This window comes from Ceratotherium simum, chromosome 12, assembly GCF_057802395.1.
Source record: "Ceratotherium simum simum isolate JZ-2026a chromosome 12, ASM5780239v1, whole genome shotgun sequence".
NCBI classification, from domain to species: domain Eukaryota; kingdom Metazoa; phylum Chordata; class Mammalia; order Perissodactyla; family Rhinocerotidae; genus Ceratotherium; species Ceratotherium simum.
In genome coordinates, this window is record NC_141911.1 from 11555543 (window position 1) to 11562001 (window position 6459).

Below are 6459 nucleotides of genomic sequence, written 5' to 3' on the forward strand. Positions count from 1 at the left end.
ACGACAGGCATTCAATGAAAGAGTAACCGGCAATATTTTTACCAGATTTCCTGGGAGAAATGTGAGTTAAACATCCAGAAGCATAGGATAGGATAGCTGCTCATCCCGCAGAGGAGAACCTCATGAAGGACACGTGAACAAGTTAAGAGGAAGTGTCAGACGGGGAGAAAATATTTGCGGCACCTGTACGGCAAAGGACTCCTGCAAAGAAAGCTTAGGAGTCCTTCCTGTCCCTAAATGCCCTGAAGTCAAATAGAGAAATGATCAGATGTGGGCACTGCACAGAAACAGAACTCGAACAGCTAATAAACATGGGGAAAGGCGCCCACCCACAGCAGTCAATGGGAAAATGCACATCAAATAGCATCACGGTATTTTTTGTCATCAGAATGGCAAAATGGCAATACTGCTAATACTCGAAAATATTGGTGACGATGTGGGAAAATGGTTACCCTCATCAAGTGTTGATGTGGTGTAATTTGATAAAGCCTTTTTGGGGGAGTATTTTTGGCAGTACCACTCAAAATCTGGGATGCATATAATCAGTGATGGAGCAATTGCACTTCTAGAAAATTATCCTATACTAAAACATGCCCGTGTTCTCAAAGATATATGCACAATACCTTTCACGGCAACATGTTTGTCATAGCAAACAGCAAACATTGAAAACAACTTAAAGGTACAACGATGGGGAAGATATAAGCAAATTGCGGCACATTTGTCTTATGGACTACTATTCTGTCCTCAAAGTGGATGAGGCACTTCCACAGGTACTGACATGGAAACATGTCAAGCAGGGAGAAGGTGCAGGGAAACACATATGGCATGAATCTACACACACACACACACATGTACACACACACACTCAAATGTACGTAAGTGTGCAGCAAAGGGACCAGAATGATACCCACCAAAGAGAGCCTGCATGACCTCTGGGGGTGGGGGCAGGCGGCTAATGGGCAAAAGCGGATAAGGGAGGGCGCTCACCTTTTTTGCTGTCCCTCCACATGGCTCGGATCTTTTAGAATGAGAATGCATTAATGCATTTGGAGGGAAAACAAGCCAGGCAGGGGTCAGTGATGGATTGCTTGGTGCAATTGTGCCTGGTGGCAGAGAATGGATGACGTGACCCCCGGGGTTGGGTCCCGCCCTGGGGCTCTAAGCGCCCTCCTGACGCGGGCCTCATTCACCACCCCCCGTTCCAGCCCATTTCCTCTCCGATAGCACCCCTCACCAGGTTATCAGCAGCCTCCCAGCCCTGCACCACGCCTTTAATGTGCCATCACCAGTCTTATCATCCCTGCACCGAGGGAGGCCGGTGGGAGGTGGGGGGACCGCACATCACAAGCCGTGGGTGCTGACGCTGGTCAACGGTGACCTAGCCCCCTCCCCTCAGCCCAGGCCAGCATGCTAATGGAGTGGGGGTGGGGGGATAACTTCCGACCACCAGCATCTCCTCCCTCCACTACTGTGACATCCTGTGACATTCTTCAGACGGCCCTCTCTTTCTGTCATAACAGTGATGGCACCAAGCATTCATTGCATGCCTACTATGGGCCAGCCACTGTGCTAGGTAGTGGGCCTGCTTTTTTTCTTCTTAATCTTTATACCATCCTAACAGGTACGTACTGGAGTGCCCACTTCACTGATAAGGAAGCACTCAGAGATATTAAGTGACCAAGGTCACTAGCAAATATGGGGTAGAACTAGGATTTGGACCTGGCCCACTGCATGGACTTCGGCCCATGGAAAGCAGGAGGTCCCAGAGGACCTCATCAGCTCCATCCCTAGGTCTCCGAGGTGCCCCTCACCCCAGCAGTGACTCATTCTGCTGCCTTATCCTTGGCACTGGGTGAGGGACCTTCTCCACTGGGGGTGGCTCACATAAATGTCATTAAACTTGAGCCCTGCTAATTGAGAATTTGTGTCTCCTGGCTTTTTGAGGGAATGGGTGGGGTGGAAAGTGTACTTCATGGGATCAAAGACCTGGCAGGGCTTCATGGTACAGCAGGCCTCTCTCAACCTCAGCTGTGCCACTTGCCAGCCTCACTTTTCTCATCTGTAAAATTGGTATAGCAAAAATACCTGTGGGAGTAAAGGAGGTGTCGACATAAGTCGTGTCCTTGGATGTCAAGCAAGTGGATGTCAGGAACTGGGGTATCATCATCATCATCATCATCATCATCACCATTTGTGTCAATCTCTGAGCCTCAGGTTCCTCATTTGTAAAATTAAGAGGAAAGGTTAGAGGATCTTTTAGGTTTCTTCCAACTCTATCTATAATCCTGACTAGCCCGGGTGAAGTCTCCTTGGCACCCTTCTTGAGGAACTAGGATTTGCAAAACCAGTGTAAGTAAGACTGCAGAGGAAATACTTGACCCTGGTGGGGCAGACGACTTGCCAAGGCTTCCAAGAACCTCCAGAAACCTACAGAATGTGCCCACCATGAATCTTCTACTCTTTGAAAGCAATTCGCTGGTAATTCCATCCACCAACCTCGAGTAACATTATATCCCTGGAGGTATCAGGACAGCCTTACTTTTGAAACCTCCAACGTTCCAACACAGAGCTTCTGTGAGTCAGGCTCACCTCTACCCCACTCACAAGGGTTGGCATGGCTGAACGGGAGGAGGATCCTGTTGTACGGCACCTCAGAGAAGTGTGAGGGAGCCTGGGATTGGGGGAGCTTTGGAAAGTTCTGGACAAAATCCCTTCCTGAGTTTAGGCAGCAGGAATCCGTGGTCTCTGGAGAAGCCACCTGGAGCTTCAGAGACTCGGCACCTGTTCTAGCTCCATCCCTTCTTGGTTATGAAGCCACAGCTCCCTCCCAGGTCCTCATGCCATTTGTGAGTGGAGGAAGCTCTTTCGGGCCTCAGCATAGGAAGGACCCTTAGACTGTCAGAGCTGGAGGGGCTCAGAGTTCCCCTGATCTCTTTTGCCTGGGCCCGACCTCTGTGTGGTTTCTGGGAAATTACGTAATTTCCCTGTGCCTCAGTTTACTCTCATGAAAACTGTAGTAGTTCCATCTCCTCGGGTAATTGAGAATACCGAGAGCAGGGCCGGCACTTGAAAGCCTCGTCCAACATCCTGCAGCTCTTGGGGATGATGATCAAGACTTAGAGGAGCTGATTTGGGGAAATGTCACCAACTTCTTAGTTCTCCCAGAGGCCTGTGGTGACTCTGCTCCATTCTGCCTGGATCCTTTCCCAGGGTAGTTGAAAGTGCTGGGGACTCCTCCCCAGGGGTCCAGAAAAAAAAAATCAAAGAGCAGTGGGTGTGTCATGGGGATGAGTGGGCTATGGGGGAGTGGGGTGTCATGGAGGGATGGGTGTGTTGTGGGGGTGCTTGTACCATGGGGTGGGTATGTCATGGAAGGATGGGGTGTGTGCTGTGGTGTGGGGATGTTATAAAAGGCGGTCTACAGGGAGAGGTGCGTGGATTGTGAGGGTGTGTCTTAAAGGGATACAACTAGAGCTCAGGGCAGCAATCTCCATAACCCGGAGCCCCCACCAGCAGGCTCAAACATATTTGTGAGGCCTCTAGCAAACCACACCCAGGAGGGCGGGTAGAAGAGGTGGAGCAGGCAAAGGAGATGGATAGAGACAGGCCAAAGCGGACACAAATGGTAGCCAGCAATGACTTCAGCTCCTGCAGGGTGTACCCCAGCACTAGAGCTGGGGTGGGGGTGGTTGATGCCCATGAGTCCATTCTGTGGCATGCATCTTTATGGAGACCCTTTCTGAACCAAACACTGTTCTTGGTGACTCAGATTCACCCAACACACACTTAATGAGCACCAATTGAGTGCCTGGCCTGGAGCTAGGTACTTCCCATGGACCATTTTGTTGAATGGTATAAAAACCCTGTGAGAAGACGCAGATGAAGAAACTGAGGCTCAAGAAAGGTGGATGAATTGCCCAAAGTCCCGTGGCTTTAGATTTCCAGTCCAGTACCCTTTAAACTATTCCGTAGTTGGTGAGGTTGGCAGGACTGGCACCCAGCTTCTCACAACACAAATGGCCCTGGAGAACACTGTGCCAGGAACAGTCAGCTGAGTGAGAGAGGACTTAGAGTCAAGTATGATCTCAGAGTTCCACCCAGGGGCTCTCCAGCAAATTCTACTGGGTCATTGTGACCCTCTCAAGTGTTAGGTTGGACCATATGAAACCGCCATTTTTGTTGGTCAAAAATAATTGAATATTAGCAATTTCATACGGTTCAACCTAATTGTATTTGGAAAAATCTTTAAAAATACAATGGGTGGAGACAGGGGGCTGGAGGAAATACCCCTCTCTGGCTCAAGGATTCTATGATTTGTCCCTTGAGTTTCATTGCAACTGTGATCAGCCTTATGGAACAATGGCTGAGACCCAGAGATACTACAACCACACTGCCTCCACCCCACCCAGGGGAGGTGACACATGGTCTTGGACAAGCTCCTTCCCCCGTGGCTGGCCAAGCCCTGATGCTCACATGCTGTGGGTCGATGGCGGTGTTCCCTTCGGATGGGGCTGGTGTGGGAACAGTGCTGGGCAATCTACCCACTGACACTGAGAGCACTCAGTTCTCTCCTCCCGGGTCTCTCTGAGTTCCTTACATCCCACAAGGATTCCTGACCCCAGATGCTGGTGGAAAGGCTTGGCAGGAATTCGAGTGGGCTTCTGTCCGGGGCAGTAGAGTGAGGCGAGGGCTCTGGAGGGCTCTGGAAACTGACACACCTGATCACAATCCCAGTGCTGTCACCTCCCAGGTGGGGAGTGACCCCAGGTAAGGTATTTGCCCTCTCTCTGCTGCGTGCCTCAGTTTCCTCTGCTACAGGAGTCTGCTATAACAGTCCCTCTCTCAAGGGCTGTTGTGAGGATAAGTGGAGTAATGTTTGTAAAGTGCTCAGTTGATGTTAGCCAGTGTTTGGATTATTGTCCATCCAAGCACTGGGCATTTATTAAGCACCCGTGTGGAGCCAGGACTGGTCCAGGGGCCTGAGGGACCCTCCCCCAGTTTCCTCTTTGCTCCACCCCCGCCCTCGTCTTGGCTGCATCGTTGGTGGTCCTGGGCCCACCGCAGGACTGTCTCCCTGTGATAACTGTGGGGTCACGGGGGTCAGTCTGGGGCCAGCAGCTGGTCAGGCATCCGTGATCTCTCCTCGCTCCCTGCTGATGGGGGGCCGTGTTGGAGGCTCAAGGCTCTCATCTCAGAGACGATGGTGTAAACACTGAGATGGACACGGCTGAGAAGGACATGACAGCATCCGCAGCAAATCTGGATGAGCCGGGAAGCACCTCGCCCTCTGCTGGGAGCCACAGGCCTGCAGGTAGGGGCTCCTGGCCAAGGATGGCAGCACCCCAGCATAGGAGGGCCTGACCCAAGGACGCAGTGCCTCACAGGTGTGCCCAATGCACCTTGTGCATATGGTGGGTTAATGGATGTTCTCTGAGGCCTCCTTTCCCAAAATACTGCCCCTCTGGTTTACTTACTCCTGGTATTCCCCCATATACTCCTTTGAATTCCATGGGACCACTGTGAACCTCAGTCTCCTCTTCTGCAAATGGATGATAATACCTCCTCTCTAATTAGCCCAGAATTGTTGTGAGCATTGGATTGTGCCCAGCGCAGTGCCTGGGCACCAGAAGCACTCAGTACCGGTCAGCACCTTCCCATTATGCTTCTGCCCTCTCCAAAAGTCATTTCCCAAGATGCTAAGGTCTCTGGGACAGGCCGCAGAGGCAGTCTGGTCTGTGGCACCTGTCAGTGAAGAGAACGTCTTGATGGAATTACAGATCTTTGAAGCTGAAAGGCCCCTGCAGAGCTGGGCAGCCTACTCACAATTCTCTACTTCATAAAGGCTGCGGGACTCGCAGTTCACTGGCTCGGGGCAGATCTCCACTCATGAGCTGCGTGGACTTGCAGCAGGCCCTCAACCCCCCTGAGCCTCAGAGTCCGGGTCCCAACGTGGGGCTCATAGCAGTGTCTTCCCCGCCAATCTCACATAAATGAGATGAGGAGTGAGAAACAGCTTCATAAAGTCAAAGTTCTTACTAGTTATTTGCATTGTTTTCAGGGGCTCAAGTAGCCAGGTGTTTCTCCAGCTTAGCCCGGGGTCAGACTCACTCGGCCTGACCCCCCTGCCTTCTCCCTTCCCAGTCCACAGAAGGGGTAAGGCAGCCCGTCCGGGCATCCAGACCGTGCAGCCCGGGAGTTGAGGCCATGCTCCACCATGCAAGTCCTAACTCAATACTAATCAATGATGTGTGGGGACCGCTTACTGCGTGCCAGGCCCTCCACACGCTCGGCTGGTTACTCCTCCTCCTGTTGTCCCCATGGTCCAGATGCCCGACTTCCCTCTTCAGTCTTCCTGTGGGCAGCGCCTGCCAGGTTGATCCTACTACTGAATTCTGCCTACTACATAATTACCAAATGGGGCCTATTCTTAGTCCCATTTTATACATGAGAAAACTGAGG